The sequence below is a fragment of the Tursiops truncatus genome, chromosome 3 (assembly GCF_011762595.2).
Source record: "Tursiops truncatus isolate mTurTru1 chromosome 3, mTurTru1.mat.Y, whole genome shotgun sequence".
Lineage (NCBI taxonomy): Eukaryota > Metazoa > Chordata > Mammalia > Artiodactyla > Delphinidae > Tursiops > Tursiops truncatus.
Window position 1 is genome coordinate 101928181 of NC_047036.1, and position 26405 is coordinate 101954585.

Here is a 26405-nt window from a genome sequence, read left to right on the forward strand (position 1 = left end):
CTCGCACAGATCTCCATCTCAACGCTAAGACGCAGCTCCACTCAACAACTAGCAAGCCACAGTGCTGGACACCCTATGCCAAACAACTAGCAAGACAGGAACACAGCCCCACCCATTAGCAGACAGGCTGCCGAAAATCATAATAAGTTCACAGACATCCTAAAACACACCACCAGACATGGACCTGCCCACAAGAAAGACAAGATCCAGCCTCATCCAGCAGAACACAGGCACCAGTCCCCTCCACCAGGAAGCCTACACAACCTACTGAACCAACCCTAGCCACTGGGGGCTGACACCAAAAACAATAGGAACTACAAACCTGCAGCCTGCGAAAAGGAGACACCAAACACAGTAAGTTAAGCAAAATGAGGAGACAAGGAAACACAAAGCAGATGAAGGAGCAAGGTAAAAACCCACTAAACCAAATAAATGAAGAGGAAATAGGCAGTCTACCTGAAAAAGAATTCAGATAGTGATAGTAAAGATGATCCAAAATCTTGGAAATAGAATGGAGAAAATACAAGAAACATTTAAAAAGGACCTAGAAGAACTAAAGAGCAAACAGACAATGATGAACAACACAATAAATGAAATTTAAAATTCTCTAGAAGGAATCAATAGCAGAATAACTGAGGCAGAAGAACGGATAAGTGACCTGGAAGATAAAATAGTGAAAATAACTACTGCAGAGCAGAATTTAAAAAAAAAAAAGTATTGAGGACAGTCTCAGAGACCTCTGGGACAACATTAAACGCATCAACATTAGAATTACAGGGGTCCCAGAAGAAGAAGAGAAAAAGAAAGGGACTGAGAAAATAGTTGAAGAGACTATAGTTGAAAACTTCCCTAATATGGGACAGGAAATAGTTAATCAAGTCCAGGAAGCACAGAGAGTCCCATACAGGATAATCTAAGGAGAAACACACCAAGACACATACATATCAAACTATCAAAAATTAAAAACAAACAAAAAATATTAAAAGCAAGGGAAAAACAACAAATAACGCACAAGGGAATCCCCACAAGGTTAACAGCTGATCTTTCAGCAGAAACTCTGCAAGCTAGAAGGGAGCAGCAGGACATAGTTAAAGTGATGAAAGGGAAAAACCTACAAAGAAGATTACTCTACCCAGCAAGGATCTCATTCAGATTCAACAGAGAAATTAAAACCTTTACAGACAAGCAAAAGCTAAGAGAATTCAGCAGCACCAAACCAGCTTTACAACAAATGCTAATGGAACTTCTCTAGTCAGGAAACACAAGAGAAGGAAAAGACCTATAATAACAAACCCAAAACAAATAAGAAAATGGTAATAGGAACTTACTTACATATCTATTATTACCTTAAATGTAAATGGTTAAATGCTCCAACCAAAAGATATAGCCTGGCTGAATGGATACAGAAACAAGACCTGTATATATGCTGTCTACAAGAGACCCACTTCGGACCTAGGGACACATACAGACTGAAAGTGAGGAGATGGAAAAAGATATTTCATGCAAATGGAAACCAAAAGAACACTGGAGTAGCAATTCTCCTATCAGACAAAATAGACCTTAAAAGAAAGACTATTACAAGAGACAAAGAAGGACACTACATAATGATCAAGGGATCGATCCAAGAAGAAGATATAACAATTGTAAATATTTATGCACCCAACATAGGAGCACCGCAATACATAAGGCAAATGCTAACAGCCATAAAAGGGGAATTTGACAGAAACACAATCAGAGTAGGGGACTTTAACAAATGACTTCATCAATGGACAGATCATCCAAACTGAAAATCAATAAGGAAATACAAGCTTTAAATGATACACTAAACAAGATGGACTTAATTGATATTTATAGGACAATCCATCCAAGAACAGCAGAATACATTTTCTTCTCAAGTGCTCATGGAAAATTCTCCAGGATAGGTCATATCTTGGGTCACAAATCAAGCCGTGGTAAATTTAAGAAAATTGAAATCGTATCAAGTATCTTTTCCGACCACAACGCTGTGAGAAGATATCAATTACAGGAAAAATATCTGTAAAAAATAAGCCAAACCATACACTACTTAATAACCAAGAGATCCCTGAAGAAATCAAAGAGGAAATCAAAAAGTACCTAGAAACAAATGACAATGAAAACACAATGACCCAAAACCTATGGGATGCAGCAAAAGCAGTTCTAAGAGGGAAGTTTATAGCAATACAATCCTACCTCAAAAAACAAGAAACATCTCAAATAAACACCCTAACCTTACACATAAAACAATAAGAGAAAGAAGAACAGAAAACCCCAAAGTTAGCAGAAAGAAAGAAATCATAAAGATCAGATCAGAAATAAATGAAGAAGAAATGAAGGAGTTGATAGCAAAGATCAATAAATCTAATAGCTGGTTCTTTGAGAAAATAAACAAAACTGATAAATCGTTAGCCAGAGTCATCAAGAAAAAAAGGGAGAAGACTCAAATCAACAGAATTAGAAATGAAAAAGGAAAATTAACAACTGACACTGCAGAAATACAAAGGATCATGAGAGATTACTACAAGCAACTCTATGCCAATAAAATGGACAACCTGGAAGAAATGGACAAATTCTTAGAAAAGCACAACCTTCTGAGACTGAACCAGAAAGAAACAGAAAATATAAACAGACCAATAACAAGCATTGAAATTGAAACTGTGATGAAAAATCCTCCAACAAACAAAAGCCCAGGACCAGATGGCTTCACAGGCGAATTCCATCAAACATTTAGAGAAGAGCCAAGACCTATCCTTCTCAAACTCTTCCAACACTCCCAAACTCATTCTACGAGGCCACCATCACCCTGATACCAAAACCAGACAAAGATGTCACAAAGAAAGGAAACTATAGGCCAATATCACTGATGAACATAGATGCAAAAATCCTCAACAAAATACAAGCAAACAGAATCCAACAGCACATTAAAAGGATCATACACCATGATCTAGTGGGGTTTATCCCAGGAATGCAAGGATTCTTTAATATACGCAAATCAATCAATGTGATATACCACATTAACAAATTGAAGGAGAAAAACCATATGATCATCTCAACAGATGCAGAAAGAGCTTTCAACAAAATTTAACACCCATTTATGATGAAAACCCTCCAGAAAGTAGGCATAGAGGGAACTCACCTCAACATAATAAAGGCCATATATGACAAATCCACAGCCAACATCATCCTCAATGGTAAAAAACTGAAAGCATTTCCACTAAGATCAGGAACAAGACAAGGTTGCCCACTCTCACCACTCTTATTCAACATAATTTTAGAAGTTTTAGCCACAGCAATCAGAGAAGAAAAAGAAATAAAAGGAATCCAAATTGGAAAAGAAGAAGTAAACCTGTCACTGCTTGCAGGTGACATGACAGTACACACAGAGAATCCTGAAGACTCTACCAGAAAACTACTAGAGCTAATCAATGAATTTAGTAAAGTATCAGGATACAAAATTAATGCACAGAAATCTCTTGCTTCCTATACACTAATGAAAAATATGAAAGAGACATTAAGGAAACTCCCATTTACCACTGCAACAAAAAGAATAAAATACCTAGGAATAAACCTACCAAAGAAGACAAAAGACCTGTAATGTATAAAATTATAAGACCCTGATGAAAGAAATTAAATATGATACAAACAGGTGGAGAGATATACCATGTTCTTGGATTAGAAGAATCAACATTGTGAAAATGACTATATTGCCCAAAGCAATCTACAGATTCAGTGCAATCCCTATCAGGCTACCAATGGCATTTTTCACAGAACTAGAACAAAAAGTTTCACAATATGTATGGAAACACAAAAGACCCTGAATAGCCAAAGCAATCTTGAGAAAGAAAAATGGAGCTGAAGGAATCTGGCTCCTGGACTTCAGAGTATGCTACAAAGCTACAGTAATCAAGACAGTATGGTACTGGCACAAAAACAGAAATATAGACCCATGGAACAGGATAGAAAGCCCAGAGATATACCCACACACTTATGGTCACCTCATTTTTGGCAAGAATGTACAATGGAGAAAAGACAGCCTCTTCAATAAGTGGTGCTGGGAAAACTGGACAGCTACATGTAAAAGAATGAAATTAGAACACTCCCTAACACCATACACAAAAATAAACTCAAAATGGATTAAAGACCTAAATGTAAGGCCGGACACTATCAACCTCTTAGAGGAAAACATAGGCAGAACACTCTATGACATAAATCAGAGCAAGATCCTTGATCCACCTCTGAAAGAAATGGAAATAAAAACAAAAATAAACAAATGTGACTTGATGAGACTTAAAAGCTTTTGCACAGCAAAGGAAACCGTAAGATGAAAACAGAACCCTCAGAATGGGAGGAATTATTTGCAAATGAAGCAACTGTCAAAGGATTCATCTCCAAAATTTACAAGCAGCTCATGCAGCTCAATATCAAACAAACAAACAATCCAAAAATGGGCAGAAGACCTAAATAGACATTTCTCCAAAGAAGATATACAGATTGCCAACAAACACATGAAAGGATGCTCAACATCACTAATTATTAGAGAAATGCAAATCAAAACTACAGTGAGAGATATCACCTCACACCAGTCAGAATGGCCATCATCAGGAAATCTACAAACAATAAATGCTGGAGGGGATGTGGAGAAAAGCAAACCCTCTTGCACTGTTGGTGGGAATGTAAATTGATACAGCCACTATGGAGAACAGCATGGAGGTTCCTTAAAAAACGAAAACTAGAACTACCATATGACCCAGCAATCCTACTACTGGGCATATACCCTGAGAAAGCCATAATTCAAAAAGAGACATGTACCACAATGTTCATCACAGCACTATTTACAATAGCCAGGACATGGAAGCAACCTAAGTGTCCATCAACAGATGAATGGATAAAGAAGATGTGGCACATATATACAATGGAATATTACTCAGCCATAAACAGAAACAAAATTGAGTTATCTGTAGTGAGGTGAAAGGACCTACAGACTGTCACACAGAGTGAAATAAGTCAGAAAGAGAAAAACAAATGCTGTATGCTGGCACATGGAATCTAAAAACAAAAGAAAACAAAACATGGTTCTGAAGAACTTATGGGCAGGACAGGAATAAAGACGCTGGCGTAGAGAATGGACTTGAGGCCACGGGGAGGGGGAAGGGTAAGCTGGGACGAAATGAGAGAGTGGCATAGACTTATGTATACTACCAAATGTAAAATAGATAGCTAGTGGGAAGCAGCCACATAGCATAGGGAGATCAGCTTAGTGCTTTGTGACCACCTAGAGGGATGGGATAGGGAGGGTGGGAGGGAGACACAAGAGGGAGGAGATACTGGGATCTATGTACATGTATAGCTGATTCACTTTGTTATAAAGCAGAAACTAACACACCATTGTAAAGCAATTATACTGCAACAAAGTTGTTAAAAAATAAATAAAGTAAGCTATGGATTATGCCCAATGCCCAGCTCACTGCTTGTGGCTCCAGTACAAGCTTCCCTCTTCCACACTTTCTCAAGAGTGTGACATAACATAGGTTATCAACACTGTTCTTGTCATCCCTAAATCTTGTCTCTTCTTTTCCTATGCCCTAGATTATACTTTCAAAGTCTTTACTGTTTTTGTCTTCAATATAACTTTATTTTGATCCCGTCAATGATACCCGATCTATTTAAATCAGGATCTCACAGAAAAGCTGTAAGGGAAAACTGGCTAAAAGATGGCATATTTTACTGATGAGAAAACTCTTAGGGATAGGGGAGTGCCTCAAATTCTAGGAATAGACACAGTCTCAAGATGAAATACATTAAGTTGTGTTTTCAAGGCATAGGCTGAGAACCTATATTGCTAATGATATGAAACATCACCTTTTATCATTCCAAACTGTTCCAAATAGTGACATTTTGTCAATAACCTTCAATACAGTCATTACTTTAGTTGGCTGAGGAAGTCAAAAAGTAGTCACTGTTTTGATCTTGTTATAATCATATAAATGGTAAGCCTTTTTAGTGGTCACCAGAAGACTCATGACTTCCATCAGTTGATTTTATCCCAAATCAGTACATCTGATCATAAGGAATAAAGGGATGAGAGAACAGAGCTGAATAAAAGTTATCTGTCTCCCCCACCTCTGTCATTTGCTGAGACAGCACAACACTTTCTGCCATAGCTCATTAAGATAGCACACATTTATGAGGTATGTGACTGAAGCCACTGGCATTCAGTTGGGCAATGTAGTATGGGATAAAGCTTCATTACAGGAATGAAATCTTGTGCAGTTGTCAGAGAAGCTAGGGAAGTAAGGATCCAGAAGAGAGAAATGAAGAAGATCAGAGAAAAGTCAGCAACCAGCTCTCCTGAATCACTAAGTCTGATGGGTAAGTCAGAGCTTGCAGGGGAATCTGGGAAGCAGGTGTTGCCAGTTGCCACTGTAGGGCAGCAAATGGGAGCTGGAGAAGAGCCTATGAAAAGCTATCACCTGTGGTGGCAACTGCTTCTGCAGGTGTTCAGGCAAATGTCTTGTGATGAGCATGGAACCTCTGCTGATCAGCAGTGCTACCATTAACAAGTAAAAGCTGGACAGGGACTCTGTCTTATTCCTCTTTTTATCACTATGCTCAGCTCAGAACCTACAGTGGGAAGACAAGAGGACATGGGAAGAGAAAGTAGGGCTGGCTATAGCTACAACTTTGTACTTCTTTTGGTCATGCCATAAAATGACTGATTAGTGATTAGTCTTGAAAGTGGGTCTTCCAGGACATGCTTGTCTGCTCCTTCTTATCTCCCAGCCATAGCACACACCCCTTGTAGCACAGATGGCTGACCAGTTAGCCTTTTCATGCCTACTCTATTACTGTGTTATACTCACAAGTTCCACTGTGCTAGTCATGAGAAACACAGAGATGGTCATAAATTGCTCACTATTGAACCTTTTAAGAGAGTAGCAATCTCGTGGGAGAAGGATGACATAAAGTCATGGAAGGTTAAATACTATTAGCAATAGAAAATAAAAATTAGATTTTAACACATTCCACATTTACAGGAGGAAAATTCACTGTGGGTCAGCACTGTGAGGAAGACTTCTTGGAGGAGGTGGCAAATGAGAAAGCCTTGAAGACCAGGAGAGACAGGATGAGCTCAGCACCTATGATCACTGCCAGTCAGCCTTGGGAACAAAGAAAGCATGTGTGCTCTCAGATGTTACCATTGGCAGAGGTTAAACTAGTCAAAATATTTAATTCTGCACAAGAAGAAAAAAATTTTAAGGACTAAGATCAGAGTAAATCAGGAAAGAAAAGTAGGACAAAGGTTATACAATTAGAAAATGAAAGAGAAACAGTAGATATCTATTTTGAATCTTTATAAAAAATCAATAAAAATGACAACATATATACCTGAAAATGACTGTGTATTATGGTGGGAACCATGTTTTTCCTGTGTTTGAGACATTTTGTCTTTGAATGATTAATGTTTCAACTGTGGGTTCCCTTTCAGAATGAAACTGTAATACTGGATCAGCATACAAATTTTTTGGATCAGAATTACAGTTTTTTAAAGTCCTGTACCTTAATTGTCAATTCAGGAAAATAAACTCCAGAAACAACCCTGCAGAATAAAGTAGGTCACAGGTTATAAATGAGATCAAAGGCCACGAAATGGGTCATCATTGAGGATAATAGTTCCTTTCCTTCAATAGCATTTCCTTAAGAACCATCCTAATGCATAATTTGTCTTTAATTTCTCCTTAATTCTACCTTTTCTCTCTTTGTAAGAAGGCCTGGATCATCTTCACAAGAGATCAGCAAATTGACTACTATTCTCTATCAAAAAGCAGACATATCAAATGCTATGTTTTTCTCTGGCATAATTCAATTTGGATTGTAGTTTAAACCCACATAGAGATTACTATCATGGAATAAATTGTATCCTCCCAAAATTCACATGTTGAAGTCCTAACCCCCATTACCTCAGAATATCACTCACAGTATTTGGTGATAAGGTCTTTAAAGAGACAAATTAAGGGCTTCCCTGGTGGTGCAGTGGTTGAGAGTCCACCTGCCGATGCAGGGGACAGGGGGTCGTGCCCTGGTCCAGGAAGATCCCACATGCTGCGGAGCGGCTGGCCTGTGAGCCACAGCCACTGAGCCTGCGTGTCTGGAGCCTGTGCTCCGCAACGGGAGAGGTCACAACAGTGGGAAGCCCGCGTACCACACACACAAAAAAAAATAGAGACAAATTAAAATGAGGTCATAAGCGTGGCTCTAATCCAATATGACTGATGTCCTTATAAGAAGAGATTAGGGTAAAGACAAGAAAAAGTGCTACAGTAATTACACAAAAGAACATGATAAAGAAGGCAAAGCATACTCATACCAAAGACATCAATCAAAACACACAAAAGAGACAGTAGAATAAGAAACAAGAAACAACAGATCTATAAAAATAACCAGAAAAACAACTCAGTGGCAATAGTAAGTCCTTACCTATCAATAATTACTTTAAATGCAAATGATAAAATTCTCCAATTAACAGACATAGAATGGCTGAATGGATTTAAAAAAGACACAAGATCCATCAATATGCTGCCTGTAAGAGACCCACCTTGGCCTTAAAGACACACATAGACTGAAAGTGAAAGGATAGAAAAAGACATTTCAAGCAAATGGTAACAACAACAACAACCAAAAAAGGCATGGATAGCTATACTTAGACAACATAGACTATAAGCTAAAGGAGACAAAGAAGGTAATTATATAATGATAAAGGAGTTAATACATTAATAAGATATAAAAGTTGTAAATATCTACATGCCTAACACTGGCACACCTCAACATATAAAGCAAAATCTAACAGAGCTAAAAGGGTAAATAAATAGTAATACTGTAATAGTTGGGGACTTTAATACCCCACTCTCAACAATGGATAGATCATCCAGACAGAGAATCAATAAGAAAATAATGGATTTGAACATACTGTAGATCAAACGGCCCTAACAGACATATAAAGAACAGCAGAATACATACTCTTCTCAGCTGCACATGGAACATCTTCTAGGACATACCATATGTTAGGCCACAAAACAAGTATTAGCAAATTCAGGAAGACTGAAATCATACCAAGTATCTTCTCTGACTACAATGGCATGAAACTAGCAATCAATAACGAGAGGAAACCAGAAATTCATGAACAAATGGAAATTAAACAACACTCTCCTGAATAACCAATGGATCAAAGAAGAAATTAAAGGGAAAAAAGTGTCTTGAGACAAAGGCGAATGGAAATACAACATATCAAAACTTGTGGGATGCAGCAAAGCAGTTCTAAGATAGAAGTTCATAGTAATAAATACTTACATTGAGAAGCAAGAAAGATGATAAATAAACAACCTAACTCTATGCCTTAAGGAACTAGAGAAAGAAGAACAAACTATGCCCAAAGTTAGAAGAAAGGAAATAATGAAAGATCAGATAGAAATAAATGAAATTAGAGAACAAACAATAGAAAAGATTAACCAAACTAAAAGTTATTTCTTTGAAAAAATACATAAAATCGACAAATCCTTAATTAGACTATCCAAGGAAAAAAGAGAAAGGACTCAAATCTACAAAATTATAATGAAAAAGGAGACATTAAAACTGATACCAAAGAAACATAGAGCATAAGAAGTAACTGTGAACAAATATACAACAAACTGGACAAACTTGAAGATCTGGAAAAATTCTTAGAAACATATGACTTACCCGGACTGAATCAGGAAGAAATAGAAAATCTGAATAGACCAATACTGCTAAGGAGTCTGAATCACTAATCAAAAATCTCCCAATGAAGAAAAGCCCAGGATTAGAAGCCTTCAGTGGTAATTTTCACCAAGCAGTTAAAGTAGAATTAACACCAATCCTTCTCAAACTCAAGAAATAAAAGAGGAAGAAACACTCCCAAACTCCTTTTATCCTGATACCAAAACTAGAAAAGGACACGACTAGAAAAGAAAACTACAGGCCAATATCCCTAATAAATATGGATGAAAAAATCCTCAATAAAATACTAGCTAACCAAATTCAGCAACACACAAAAAAGGATCACAGACTATGATCAAATGGGATTTATCCCTGGAATGCAAGGATTGTATAACATATGCAAAGTAATCAACATACATCATATTAATAGAATGAAAGAAAAGAAACATATGATCATCTCAAAAGGTGCAGAAAAAACATTTGACAAAATTCAACATTCACTCCTGATAAAAACTCTTAACTAATTAGGCACAGAAGGAACATATCTCAACATAATAAAGGCCATATATGACAAACAATCAGCTAACATCATACTTAATGGTGAAAGTCTGAAAGCTTTTTCTCTAAGGTCAGGAAAAAGACAAGGGTGCCCATCTTTACCACTCCTATTCGACACAGTACTAGAAGTCACAGATAGAGCAATTAGGCAAGAAAAAGAAAGAAGAGGTATCAGAATTGGAAAGGAAAAGGTAAAATTGTCTCTATTTGCAGATGACATGATTTTATATATAGACCTGAATAGACGTTTTCCAAAGAAGACATGCAGATGGCCGTTACATGAAAAGATGCTCAATATCACTAGTCATCAGAGAAATGCAAAGCAAAACCACAATGATAAATTGCCTCATACCTGTTAGAATGGCTATCCTCAAAAAGACAATTATAACAAGTGTTGGTGAGGATGTGGAAAAAAAGGGAACCCCCGTGCACTGTTGGTAGGAATGTAAATTAGTGCAACTACTATAAAAATCAGTATGAAGATTCTTCAGAAAATTAAAAACAGAATTACCATATGATCCAACAATTCCACTTCTGGGTATTTATCTAAAGAAAACAAAATCACTAACTCAAAAAGATATATGCACCCCAAAGTTCGATGCAGCATTACTTACAATAGCCAAATAAGGAAGCAATCTAAGTGTCCATCAATGGATGAACGGATAAAGAAAATGTGATACACACACAGACACACCCACACACACACACACCAGAATACTAAGCCATAAAAAAGGAATGAAATCTTGTTATTTGTGACTACATGGATGAACCTTGAAGATATACTGCTAAATGAAATAGGTCAGACAGAGAAAGACAACTAGCATATGACCTCACTTATATGAATATAGAAAAATAAACAAAAAACAAACCCAAACTGAGCTCATAGATAAAGAACAGACTGGTGGCTGCCAGCCATGGGGGTTTGCGGAAGTAGGTGAAGGGGTCAAAAGGTACAAACTTCCAGTTATAAAATAAAGAAGTCATGCATATGTAATGTACAATATGGTGATTATAGTTAATAATACTGTATTGTGTATTTGAAAGTTGCTAAGAGTACATCTTAAAAGTTCTCATTTCACACACACACAAAACTGTAACTGTGGGATTATGGGTGTTAACTATAATTACTGAGGTGATCATTTCACAATATATGCAAATTCTGAATCATTATGTTGTATATCTGAAACTAATATAATGTTATATTGTCAATTATATTTCAATTAAATATTATTAAAAAAGATTCGTCTGATAGAATAACAAACAAGTGAGGTAATGTTGATGAAAGCACTTTGTAAACTGTAAAGCACCAAACAAATAGTTGAGTGACAACAAAAAATACTGCATGGTGGTATCACAGATAAAGACTAAATTGATAACTGCATACAGTTATATATTTATTTATATCAATAAATATATAGATAACTGCATACAGTTATATTTTATTATATCAATAAATATTTATTGATTAATAACAATTAGATGGTCACAGAGGAATCACAAAACCCACTGACAATGTTGTAGAACGTTATAGTTTCAAAAATGCAAAAATTTGTGCAAAAAATGATTGCCTGAATTGCTACCCAGTATCAGAACCTCCATGATTATTAGCCAGTTTTCTTTTTTCCTGCTATGTGTATCAGGGAATTTCTTTCCCCAGCACTTCATTCCTTCAGCTCAAAAGCATGACCTCTGACTTTCTGAGCAGCTGTGCAAAAATTTCTAGGATCAATAAGGGAAAACATCACAAGTAATGGCAGGTGGATGGGACAGAGTAGTCGAAGGTTGACAGAAATACAGCCCCTAGTCAGTTCATTGCTCTGTAACAGAGGGCTCAGTTACTAAGAGAACTGATCTCCTCCAAAGGGTATTCTGGCAGAAATACTTCTCTTTAAAAAAATTTCTGATGTGTGATGGTGATATGAAAGTGGGGGGGGGGCTGCAGAGTGAAGACCCTAAATATTTGCTACTATCTGTCAGAAATGGTCGTCTGAGAGAACTGTGTTATGGGGGAAAGTAAATCTCTAACCATTGCTTTGACCACAGAGGCCAGAAGTGTTTGTTTCAAGACATTGAGTACAGAGCTGAGGTCTGGTATTTTGCTGGTGACTGCTGAAGAGGAGGGATTTGGCTTCTGGCAGAACATAAAGCCAAGTTGACAACAAAGCCTTCCTTTCAAGCCATCCAAATGAACACATTTCTAATCTGAAATTCAAATACTTGACAACAGAGAGCCTGTGAGCTGGGCTTTGAACAGGAAATTGCTTCATGGTTTTAGCATAATGAATGAGGCAGTTAGACTAAATCCATTTAGCAGGAAAAGAATGCTTTCACATGCTTTCTGAAAGAAACGAGGGGGGAACCTTCTTAATTTCCCAAATTTCTCAGGACTTAGAGACGCAAATGCTCCATGTAAATTGTATCTGTTCTGTTCTATGATTGGTATGTAAAAAGCCATCCTCTCCCCAGTATTCAGAAATCATCTTTGTTAGAAAATGCTGGGCTTCTGAATGTTGGGCAAACCGAAGGTGATGAATAAAGTTTAGGAAGTTCTCATGCTTATTCTGTCCTGTACTTCCCAGGATGATGGGGAGTGCATTAATTCTGAAACCTTGTCTTAGTCACTGGCAGTGTTAATTCCAACAGACCCAGTATTGCAGTCTTTTAGGGAACAGGGGAGAGATGTGGATGCAAAGAACAAGCTTGGACAGAAGAGGCAGAGGAGGACCAACACGCTCCATGGGGCAGACTCTCTCACATTCCTCGCCATTGTGTCCAGAAATGAACCTCTAGCTCTCAGTCGTAACACAGAAGCAGGCTGGTCCTGACAACAGAGGCAGCACTGAGACTTGTAGCACAGGCAGGGGAAGAACCACTATTAGGGGAAGGGGAAAGATGTTTGTTTGTGTCAGGTCCATGTAACAAGGCTGACCTTAAGAGAGCCTGATGACAGACATCCTTTGGGAAGGAGAGGACTAGAGAAAATGAAAAAACAACCACCACCACCACCCCACCCAAAAAAAGAAAGCAAGAGTAATAATATCAGTAGCATAAACAAGAAGGAGACAGACCCTGGGAGAGTGGGTTAAGTCCTATCCCAGGCAGGTTTGCCAGAGGAGGACTGATCTGTAACCAAGGCCCAGCAGTATTTCCTAGCAGCACTGAATATAGACACAGTTGTGTGTGGCACTGCCTCTGAGCCCGGGCCCAAGACAGCCAAGGGAAAATCGTTCTGTGTAACCAGGCTTCTACCAGAGCAGACAAATATATAACAAGGTCTGACATCTTTGCATTCACAACTTGCTAGGTAATATACCCAAACCATCTCCTGAGCCCGACTGCTATGGAAACATGATGTAAATAGATATGGTTTCTTTTTAGTCATTGTTTTCAACTTTCCTACCAGAGGCAACAGTAAAGTCCTTCCAGTTGGCCTGGTGACGAAGACACTATGACAGATTACTTTACAAAGAGATGTTTTAACACCATTCATGTGTGCCAAGCATCTAATTCATGTTTACAGTTAAAAATAAAAAGGACTGTGTCCCAGTTTCCTCATTGCTAAGCAATCGTCCTTCCTGGCAGAGGATGGGAGACCTTGGCATGTATACAGATTGGCTATATGATCACCTACTTGAAAGGACGCATGATGAATTAAGCTGAGAAGTACTGACTTTAAATGTATGAGAACAGTTCTGATCTAGAATAGTGATGATCACCCCAGAAGCAGAAAATGAATACTTAACGGACCTTATGAGTTGTACCGAAGCACCAGTTAGAACTAGTCCAGTTCATTCATGATAGTACTTCAACCCAAGGAGTGAGAGATGGGCAGAGAGGAGAGCTGGATAGTCAAGAAGCTTGCATACCTGGGTAAAGCAGGAGAGAAAAAGCCGATGAGCTTTCGTTCAGAATCCTGTTCTGGAGCCTCGGGGTAGGAGATGCCGGCAAAGGAGCCATGTGGGCAAGCGGGCATGCACAGCAGCGGGCCCTTTCTCTTGCCTATGGAAGCCAAAATCCCTTTGAGGCAGTCTTTAATTCTGTAAGAGATAAAGCGTAAAGGCTAAGTGAGCCTGGGAGAACAGAAGAGAAGGAAATTCGTGTTGAAGTAGAAAGGGTTAATAGCTGAGCTTTATTATGAGGTGGAGGGAAAGCTCCCAGAAGGGCTTACTAAATACAGGTACTTATAGATACTGAAGATATCTTTGTGGACCCCTTGCAAATTTAAGGCTAAGGCTGCAAGGAGCCAGAAGCAGCAGAGAAGGAAGTACATAGATGAGGATGGCTGGAAGCATCAGAGACAGCGAAGGGTTCCTTATAGCTTTCCACCCAAGCCCCTGTTAGGTAGAGGAGACTGAAGGGGGGTGTGTCCCCCTGGGGAAGTGGGAGGGGTTTAGCCTAAAGAGGACTGATGAAAGTTCAGTATTTCTTTCAGATGTGGTGGTTTACTCTTAAAAATGCTTGAGTATTTTCAACTCCAGTGTATATTCATTTTGCTTGGATATAAAAATGATCTAAAATGAATTACCAACAAGCTAATGTGACCTTCAGGAAGAGGTGCCGTGCCTCTTGTGTGGTGATGCCTGGCTCCCTGCCCGTGGGCTGCATCCAACTGAGGTACGTGGACCTGGGGCCAGCACTTGACGGAATCGTTACAAAGCAAGTTGCTCAAAGCCCGGATCTGACTGTTGTTTTCTTACCCAGTCCTAACTCAGAATAACTCAGAACAGGCAAAGTAATCTAAGGAGAGTGTCCCCTGTCTTCTAGCTCTTCAAATGCTGCCTTTAAAGAATTACCTGAAAGGAAAACTTATATATAAACTTATATATAAAACTTATATATAAAATGACGTCAATTTTGTCCCTACTCCAACTAGGAGAGATTTGGCATCTTCTTTGGGATGACTTCTCCCCTTTCTAGTGTGTAGAATATAGTTAGAATTAAGTTGCTAACAAGAATACAAACTGACTGCAAATGCAAATTTACGCCTCCACCAGGGTTATCTTTCTCTCCTCACTCTTCTGGAGAAAACAAATTTTAACTGAGTGTTTGCACAGGCACAGGGCAAGTCTTGCAAGTAAACTACTGAGGGAGACCCTGCAGGGTTTGCTTGTCTGTTCAGCAGGCCATTTTCCCCCTGGGCTCTGCCATGTGGCCCCTTAGCATGGGGTGTCTCGGGACTGTGTGACAGAACTCCAGCCCGGCGGGCTGTTGGAGTTTTTCCAACATCGCAACAAATCGCTCCCTCTTAAAAGAGAAAACAAAACTTAACAAGCCAGGCGAAACATTCGCCATGTATTTGTATCATTTCATTAGTGTTCATTAACGTTTTTAGTGAAACAGCTAATATTTAATGTTCACATTGGGCGCTATTAGAAGTCACTTCCTCTCCTTGATTATTTTCTTCACTTACAGAAAAGGCAGAGCCACCCTCTTATTCTTAGCCATAACCCTGAGTCAACCATATAGTCAGGGTACGACAACAGCCTCAAATGTTGCTCCTTTGTGTGCTGTCTTCATATATCACCTGTACATATTTATTTTTCACTGTATAACTTTAACTTAATTCTTGTTTTCCTAGGCTTATTTGAAGCGAAAATACTTCTCAAATAGTCGTTTTGATGTGCTGATGTGTTTCTCAATATATTAAATTAAATAAGTATACAACTCAAACTATAAGATAGAAAAAAGTTTCCATCTGCCCCCTAAATCATCCTGTGAAACCCCAGTAACACACATAAAACAAGACCAGATTACATCATGTCCTACAGTGCCCATAAGGGATTAAACACAGGGGCGGGAGGTAGGTTGGATGGCCTATATTCTTTCAGTGGTAGCAACTCCCAGAAATGAAGCTGGGCACTGAGTTCCAAGGAGGAGGATTTGCGGCTACAGGCGGGCCTGGAAGAGAGGGAACCGGGACTTTCTCCTGTAACTCCCAAGGGAGGCTGGGGGCTAAAGGAAGAACACGGCTGAATCCACAGGTATGCGGCGCTGGTGTGGAAGCACCGCCGTCTGACTTTTCTCCTGTTCATTCTGACTAGTGGCTGCTGCAAGGATGGAGAGAGAGAATGAATTGCTTTTGGGGGATGAAGCAGAAGGTCCCTACTGAGGGGTAGCAGGACGTGCCATAAAGATTATTTTAAACTGGAGACAACTGAGAAGAAGCAGATATAAGACAAGCTCTCTGCCCTCCCACTAGCTGCCTAAGAGCACGACAAACATTTGTAAAGGTGTCCCCCTCCTCTCTCTACCAGGAAGTAAGGGAGTTAGTCACCAGAGACAATGCTACACGCTTATCAGCCCGGAGACAGCACCAGAGGAACCCATGTAACACCAGCCGTGTTACAACCAGCTCTCATCGGCCATTAGTTTCCCCATAGATTCGCGTCCCACAACTTGCTGACTCCAGAAGCTCAAAGTCCTTTCCTTTGTGTTGTCACTTGTCTAAACATTTATTATAACTACTTGTATCGTTCAGATGCTCTATAAGCTCAAGTTCTAACCACCCTTTTGTGTTACTCATCACTGGGTACTCCCATGTGTAAGTGCAATGCACATGCTAATAAACTTTCGTTGGTTTTTCTCTTGTTAATCTGTCTTTTGTCAATCTAATTTACAGGGCTGCAGTCAGAGAACCTACCATGAGTGGAGGAAAAAATATTTTCCCTCCCCTATACTACCTGTCTGTTAGTTTCCTCTGCATTTGAGAGTAACTGGAGATTATTTTCTTCCTGCCCCTACTGTTGCAATAGAATGAGATATATTAGTTTTAAAAATGGATGTATTTTTTCTTTTTGGGCAAATGAGCATTTAGGGCTGGGTAAATGATCCCTGTTTTCGTGCCTACAGGACACAAGCACAGTAAAAGAGATGGGTGTTTTCCTGGGAGAATGTGTAGATCCTGCAAAAGTTTCTAGCTGAAGCCTAATGGTACCTTGAAAGGTCCTGAGCAGCTGGCCCAGGTGTGGCCCACAGGATTGGCCGCAGCCATGGTGCTGACCGGGCAGGGGAGCACATGAACATCACGTTCAGAGTGACCCTGGAGGGCCCTGGAAAAAAGGCTGCTCATTTTGCCCAGGACCATTCCTGCTCTCCTTCCCCTTGGGATATAAGTATTGTTGGGAAAACTAAAGAAAGAGTGTGACAGTGTGAGAGCAAGGACCATGTCTTAGTATTGTCGTCATTAGTTTTTCAGCAAATGACGAAGCAGATCAAAGTTATACATTTGGATGGAATGTTATTGAAGGGCCTAGCGTAGCGCCCCACGACACTGTTCTACTAATAGTTCGCTTACTTTATATGGGCCACTTTTCTGAGTTCTTTACCTATAGTAATTCCCTTAATCCCCACCATAAATTGTCTTCAATATACATTATCCCCAGTTTACAGATGGAGAAACTAAGCCCAGAGTCATAGCTAGCTGAGGCAGAGCCTTTAAGAAGGAGGGAAGCCTGGCTTCAGAATCTGTGCTCTCATGTCCTATGCTATCCTGCTTTGCTTACTAAACATCATGTGGATGGATGGATGGGGCAGAGGGTGGAACAGCAGCTTATATGACTCACTGAGATTGATGCATCTGCTCTTATGTGCGACCAGAACCTTAGTGGCTCTAATTTCTCTACTTATGCTAGAAAGGTTATGGGGTTTTCTTTCCCTCACGTTCAGAAATGAAATGAATGACACACAGACATAGAAAACAAACTTATGAATACCAAAGGGGAAAGGGGGGAGGGATAAATTAGGAGGTTGGGATTGACATATATACATTACTATATATAAAATAGATAACCAACAAGGATATGTACTGTATAGCATAGGGAACTATACTCAATATTTTGTAATAACCTATAAGGGAAAACAATCTGAAAAAGAATATACATATATATCTGAATCACTTTGCTGTACACCTGAAACTAACAAAACATGGTAAATCAACTGTATTTCAATAAAAATTTAGAAAAGAAATGAAATGAATGGAATTTGAACTCTGGATTGCCTTTGGAGTGTTTAGGGAAAATGTTGCCAGGTTCCTTTTAACAACAACAAAAATTGTGTGAACAAGCACTATATGTTCATGAACGTTCATTGTTAAGGCATTAGTGATAAATCAGCAAATTCAGGATCTTTTTTTTTTTTTTAATTTTAGAAGAGCAGGCAGGATGTTAAGTAATCTGATTCTTCTTCTGTTTTCCATTATATCTCCTGGTAAAAACCCATTCATAATGGTCAACTTCTTTAAACAGCATATGTGTACATAAACTTTAATATTATATATAATTGCATTGGAGTTATTTTGATTTTTAGAAACAGTTGTCACAATTGGGTTTTCAAATTAAACCTCTGGGCCAGTATTTGGGTATTAAAATGTTAAAAGCATAATATGGCCTGATCATTCTTCTTTTAGTGACATTCAGGAACCATTATTGAAATATATCCCACTGGGTAACACCCAGTGGTTAAGCCACAGAGCTCTGGAATCAGACACCCTAAGGTGGAAACCCATTTGCAGGCTGTGTGATCTGAGGCAAAGTACTGAACCTCTCTGTGCCTTTGTTTCTTTTTGTCTAAAATGGGCTAATATGATCCCATGATCATGAGATGATCCATGTAATGAGATCTTAGTACAGTACCTGATACACTGAAAGCACTCAATAAATGTTAGGTAAAGTGAATAAGCACACATTCTATAAGTTTCATTTATGTTATACTAAGATTTCATTCAATATTAGAAAAAAGCCTAGCCTCAGGTCTTTCACAGAATGCAAGCTCACCAGGTGTTAAATTTGTATGTTAATTATCCATTGATAGCCACCTGGTGTATGCTTTTTCTGACATACTATCTACAAAATAATCCCCCCTTAGGCCTTCCACTGAATAAAGCAGGAAAATAATCTGAGGTTGTCTCCTCTACAGTAAGTACAACTGTGGTTTGAAAATAGCCTTTCCATAATGGTACATTATTTTTTTCTTAGCAGTTTCACTCCTGCAGTCATCTAATACCTTTGAAGCAGATTAAGCCATTAAACGGTGTTCTCCTAGTGTCTCATAATTGCCAGCAAAGTCTAATCAGATAGCGGTGGCTACACGAGAGCCTTCAAGAAATACTATAAGATAATTAAAACATAAAGGTTATGCAAAAGTAGCAAATCAATAGAGACAGTAAACATGGTTTATCAACAATCCTGAGAACATTTTTTCAATTCTAAAATGTAAATGGACCTGGGTTGGAGCACACAGCTAGGATGACAGATAGGATCCCGGTAACGGTTTAATTAACTCCAGTTTCCTGCATGTTAAAGGTTGCCTCAGCCCACTGGCTCATGTAACAAACCCTCTGAGGATTTCGTTAGCCAGTGTCTGATAGGAAGACCGGGCAGCCTTCCTTTCCTTACAGGGTTACGTTTTGCCCTACTCCTTCAGAGGCCTTATCAAAACACAGTCCTCTGTTTTCTCTATAAATACACAGATATTTTTAATTTCAGCTCAAATGGTTTGACTTTGTAATCAAGGTAAAAGAAATACACACATACGCTGCCTAAGTAATGAGAACAGTGCGTTGGGAAGAATTGCGTAATTAAAATTATATATTAAAATTCACACGTAGGTGTAGAATGCTAGAAAAACCATGGCAGCTCTCCGGATGATTCACTTGCTTTTTTAATTCTTCTATAATGTAGTCTATTTTATAATTAGCAACAGAACTCTGCCACTTGGTTAGTTCAACTGGATGAAAGGGATAATAAGGAATGTTTACTATTAATGGATATTGAAACTACTACTTTGAGCAGCCCCAGTAAAGAATAGTTATTCACTGTTCTTAGCTGGCCATTTAAAACGGAATATAGCCAGTGTTTTGCTTGCAATCATGAATTTAACTAACTCTTACAGGAGAGATAAGGGTAAGCTTTATTTGAAGAATTAATCTCTATTTTTAAAAAAATTGCTCTGAGGGCCAAGTGTTAGCTAAAAGAAAAATTCTTTTTCTAACCTGGTAGAATTAGGTTTCGCACAATTACCTTTATCATTAGTAAATAAAGGAGTTACTTAACCTCTGCCCTTGCAGAAGTTCTTGATATTTTGCTTAGGAAACGGCAAGAGGCCCATTATAGATTATTTACTCATTTTGTTAAAAGGTTATTCTTGAAGACTGTGATACAGAAACACATAATACATAATCTGTGTTAATAAAGATCTATTTACTCCACCATTTAAAGAAGCTGGTTATTAAATGATGCTCATTAATACCATGAACAGATTTTTTTTTTCCAGTGTTCCCAAAGATTATCAAGCTGTCAGTAAAGGACTCATTTTCTTTAAATTAGAAATCACTGAGGTAGCCTGTGTGGAGGATATTAAAAGCAAGTGTAGTCATGCCATCTTATTGCAAGATGAGCTAGAGCTAAGTACATCACTTATCTTTTGAAATGAAATGTCGAAAATGCCAACTACCTGCGATTTAAAAAATTTCTCTCTCTTCCAATACTTAGGCTTTTCATCCTGAAGCAGGAATCTAAGCTTGTCCTTTTAAACGATGATTTAAAGGAAGAAATTTAACACCCCCTGCTTGCAACATCCATTTTTCAATAAATCTATACTTTCTTTGCTCTCCGCCATGTTATCAGTCATCCACATCCCAGAGGAAATGCTTCAGGCTCGGGGTTAAATTAAGGTCCTATCTCCAGTGATTGTCTAGAAAGCTGTCTACATTCTCAAACAAACTTATCTGCATTATATACAGCCATAAGTGCTTCTTGCCAAGTGAAGACACTGTTGTTTTTCTCCCTTGATGTCCATGGTAAGATTACTACTTCCCAGTTGAGAATTAAAAGCCACAATTACATTTCATTATAAATTGTAAATAGGTTGAACTTCACAATCTGTTTAGTTCTGTGATGCTGAAATCAACATGGAATATGTATTCTTATATTCTTATGAAAAAAATAGGTCTAATGAGATGCATTGTCTTCTTATTTCTCAAAATAATATTTCAAGTTATACCACTTCATACTATCTTTCTTTGATAGTTTGGTAGTTTGCTCATTTGGAAGAAGTACAGTATCTGAAAAGACCACTGTTTTACAACTTCTTGCTTAACAAACAAAAAATAGAAAAGCACATCTGACATACATTAGTTTTATTAAATAGAAGAATTGTCTCAGACATCAAGGAAGGTTAGTCAAGGTCAAAGATAACTAAACTTTGTGATAAAAACATGAAACACATAACACATGCACACTACACACACGTGTTCTTTTTCCCCACTTTAAGCAAACCCATTTAAATGCTCTTCACAGGTAAATACTTTAAAATACATTGGGCTTTATCCCCTTTAGTGGGATAGAAACACCAACCAGCATGATTAGAAACTAAACAAAGCCTAGCTTACAAAATAAGAAGGGTTCCACAATAATTTGCTATAAAATCCCTGAACTGAGAGGTAGAAGAAGGCATCACAGAGAAATACCTGAGCAGGGTGAGGGTAGCTTATCCTAACTCACCAGCTAACTAACCACTGCATAGTTGGAGGGAGAGGAGGGATAGTTTGTACTGTATGTTTAGCCACAAAATTCACAAACTCACTCATTCAATAAATATACATCGAGTACATACTATATGCCAGGTATAGTTCTAGGCCCTGGGGATGTATGAGTTAACACAACAAAGTCCATGCCCTCATGGAGCTTATATTCTAGTGGGAGAAGTCAGATAAAGAAACACACAACTAATGAGGCACTCTGTGCCCTGGGAAAAACTGGCAGAACAGGTCTTCAGATAGGTATTTTCAGGAGAAGATTTATGAGCCCAATTCTTGCATCTCCTCACATCTAGAAGAGCACTAAAATCATTAACACTGACATCTGCTCCTCCTGACCAGCAGCAAGTCTCTGCCAAAATGTGTGCTTGACCCTCCTTCACTAAACTCACATTAATATATAGACTGACCTCTCCCCCGACCTCTTCAGAGCAGTTTCTCAGAGCTGCTGGAAATTCTGTCTCCTAGGCTATATAGTCCTCACTTTGCACCAAATCATACTTAACCCACACATAGAAAAAGAGAAACACATAACTATATATATGCCTCATGAGAGTTAGTGCTATGGAGAAATCTGGGGTGGGGGAGGGCACTGTTTTGTATAAGGGGCTCAGGAAAGGTCTCATTAGGTAAGGTGACCTTTGAGTAGAGAGCTGAAGGGAGTGAAGGGGTGGGCCCTGGGGACATGTGGGGGAAGAGAATTGCAAACAGAGACAACAGCAAGCACAAAGGCCGTGGGGTGAGTGCTCAGAAGAGCAGGGAGGGGGCTTCCCTGGTGGCGCAGTGGTTGAGAGTCCGCCTGCCGATGCAGGGGACATGGGTTCGAGCCCTGGTCTGGGAAGATCCCACATGCCGCGGAGCGGCTAAGCCCGTGCACCACAACTACTGAACCTGCACTCTAGAGCCCGTGAGCCACAACTACGGAGCTCCTGTGCTGCCACTACTGAAGCCCGCACACCTAGAGCTGGGCTCTGCAACAAGAGAAGCCACCGCAATAAGCCCACGCACCACAACAAAGACTAGCCCCCGCTCACCGCAACTAGAGAAAGCCTGCGCGTAGCAATGAAGACCCAACGCAGCCAAAAATAAATAAATAAAATTAAAAAAAAAAAGAGCAGGGAGTCGATGTGGCATGGTTAGGGGGAAAGTGGTAGGCGATGAGGACAGAAAGGTAGTGGTGCGCCATGAGATGACCTGTGGGTGTGCTTCGGGTAGGTCATGTAGCACCTTGAAGGACAATGTGAGTATTTGAGCACTGTGGAAAGAGGAGTAGTGTGACCTGATAAAGGTTTTTAGAGCATGACTATGTCTGCTATGTGGAGAAGAGACGCAGGGGACAGGAGTGGAAGCAGAAAGCAGAGTCAGGGGACTATTATAATCATCTAGAGAAGAGATGATTGTGGTTTGGACTATGGCGTTGACAACAGAGGAGATGAAAAATTTTAGACACATTTTGAAGGAGCCTAAAGAATTGCCTGTCAGACTGGATACAGTGTTGAGAGAAGGATGGATGGCTCTAAGGTTTTTGGTTGGCAAACTTGGAAAAATACAATTGCCATTTACAGAGATTGGGATGACTTCCACGGGAGCAAAATTATAGGGGTGGAAGTGGCTGGGACAAGAGCTTGATGGTGGACTTACGTCTGAGATGCCCATTAGACATCCAGGTGGAGATGTCAAGTAGAGAATTGGATATATGAGCCTGGAATTCAGGGAAGAGGTCCAGGCTGGAGATATTACTATTTTTTTCTTTTTTTTTTTGGCTGAGCCGCACAGCATGTGGAATCTTAGTTCCCTGACCAGGGATGGAACCCGTGTCCCCTGCAGTGGAAGCACGGAGTCTTAACCACTGGACTGCCAGGGAAGTCCTGGAGATGTAAATTTAAAGTCATCCAAATAGAGGTAACACTTAAATCCAAGACACTAGATGAGCTCACCCAAGAAGCTGACACAGACAGAGGAGAATTCTGAATGCTGAGCTTGGAATACTCCGTGGCTAGAGTGCTGAGAGGTGGGGAAGAACCAGCAAAGAAAACAGAGGAAGATGACTGGTGAAGGCGGAGGATAACCGAGAAAGAGAATAATTCCAGAAGCCAAGTGAAAATGCTTCAAGAATGGGGTAATGCATTATGTCAATGCTGTTGATACAGAAAGTAAGAATAGAACAGAGAATGACCACTGGGTTTGGCTCTTTGAAGGTCACCAGTGATCTTGACAAGAATGATGTCAACACAGGGACAAGAACTAAAGCATTATGGGAGTAGATTCAAGACAGAATGGGAAGAAAGGAGCTAGCAAGGTCCTATGTCTTGTAGGAGTTTTACTCTCAAGATGAGAAGAAAAAACAGGGAAGTACGTGGAGAGGAGCCTGGGTAGGGTTGTTTTTAAGATGGGAGATATTACAGTACTTTTGTATATTGATGGAAATGATCTAGAAGAAAGGGAACACTGATGATGCATGAGAAAGGAGATAATGGCCCACATATGCATTACATAAGCGCCAAAATCTATTAGTAAATTCCACTGTATAGACTGCAAATCCCTTGTGGTCTTATGAGCTCATACACTTTTATATAGAGAAAAATGGTTAGGGGTAGGACTAGATGACTCCAAAGGTCCCTAACTAGCTGACACTATGATTGTCTATGTTCACAAGTCTAAATACACACTCAAAATCAGAGGTAACAGTAACTTTATAAAGAAGAAACACAAATACATCAGAAGTAGCAAGAGCTCAGCACTCCCCTCTGCTGATAAAAGTCATTTTCAAGTAAAAAAAAAAAAAAAAAGATGATAGGACTGGTCTTACATTAAAAATGTATGTGAATATTTCAGGTCATTTACTGTCCTGTAGTGTTGGTTCAGATTGAATTCAGAACCCTGAAGACACGAAGAAAGTAGTTTTTTCATGGCATTCCTGCAGCGTAAGTTTTGTTTCATGGTATCTTTGTGAGATTATTGACACAGTCCGAAGTTGTAAGTGGAATATTTTAATGAATAGAATTTTAGGGACCAATGTTGTACTGTCCTATCATGAGAGCCACAAGCTAAGCTAAGTCTCTCTCTGTGTGCCTCCCCTTTCCACCTCTGAATTATCTAACCCATACTTGGAAGTTATGGCCCATTTTTGTAACCATCTATTGTGGCCATCTGGTATAATCCATTACCCCTAGAGTTTGTTCCACTTTAAGATTATATACTCTTAAAGGTTCTTTCACAGTTTTTGTAATTGTCTTTTTTTAAATCAAGGAGACCACAGACTTAAGAGCATGAACAATTTCCTGCAGTTCTGTACCATGATGAGCTAGCACTTGATTCTATTAAGCCTATACTTTCTAGATGTGTTAGTTGGGCCCTTTCATTCATGTTGCTAGAAATATGTGTGTGTGTGTGTGTGTGTGTGTGTGTGTGTGTGTGTGTATGTGTCTATATATATGTATGCTTAAGTGCCCAATTGAAAGGCGTTTATTGTAAGAATACACAGGAAAGTAAGAAAGACAAGAAATAATTGAAACCTTTTTGTATCCAGGTATCATGAGGCTACAATGCTGCTCAAGAAACTGGACAATGTTTAAAATATCCCCTGTGAATGTACAATGCCATTGACCCCTCAGCAGCAAACTTCTGTTGCCCTGATTTTTGGGTCACTCTATCTCTGTCTTTGTTTTCATTTCCAACAAAAGCATCTCTGTACTCCTCACCACTTTGTAGCTTGTGCATGGTTTTCCAGCCTGGGAAATTGTTTACTTCTGTATCTCTGTCTTTTGGCCTATAACTCTTCTAACCACTATCCATTCTCCCCAAGATAAAGGCTATGATTAATTTAATCATTTTCCTGGGTTTTCATCTACATCATTGGCTGGTTCTTCATTTTCAAATCCCAGATCTTCCTGGTCATTAAATGTTGTGGTTTCATGAATATCAATCCTGGTCTGCTTTCTAACACTTTGTCCCCCAGTTGATTTCATTCAGCCATGATGTTGGCTTTGACTAATATCTATACCCCTGTGATTTCATCTGCATAACTGCTTCTCCTCCTTCAGACATCAGCTCAAATGTCACCTTCTCTAAGAAGCCACATTCGACCAGTCCTCCCTTTCACTACGACTATGCCTTCCCTATAATCTTCTGTGACAAGGACACATTTTGAAATATTTGTAGGATACACTGACCACTATCTATTTCTCCCACTAAACTGTAAGATTCAGGAGGGTAGAGCCTATCTCTGATTGGGTTAAGCACTGTGTTAGCTACCAGCTCCTTGCAGAGCATGGGGCATTTAGTATGATCTCAGAAATTAATGAAATACTGAATGAATCAATCTCTAACTTAGATTTTTTTCCCCAATGAACAGAGTTCACATGCTAAACGATCTCATAAGCAGGCCCCCATGTCTGATCTATCAGTAGTGATCAGGGAAATGGAGTCACGTAAAACAAAGAATCTTCTCCATCCATTTTCTTTGGAAGAGGGTTTGGTGAGTGGTAGACCTGAAGACTCTTTGCCACTACGTTCTATCGTCTCTATTCAGAGTTCACTATGTCCAGTTTTCCTATATAGGATTGAG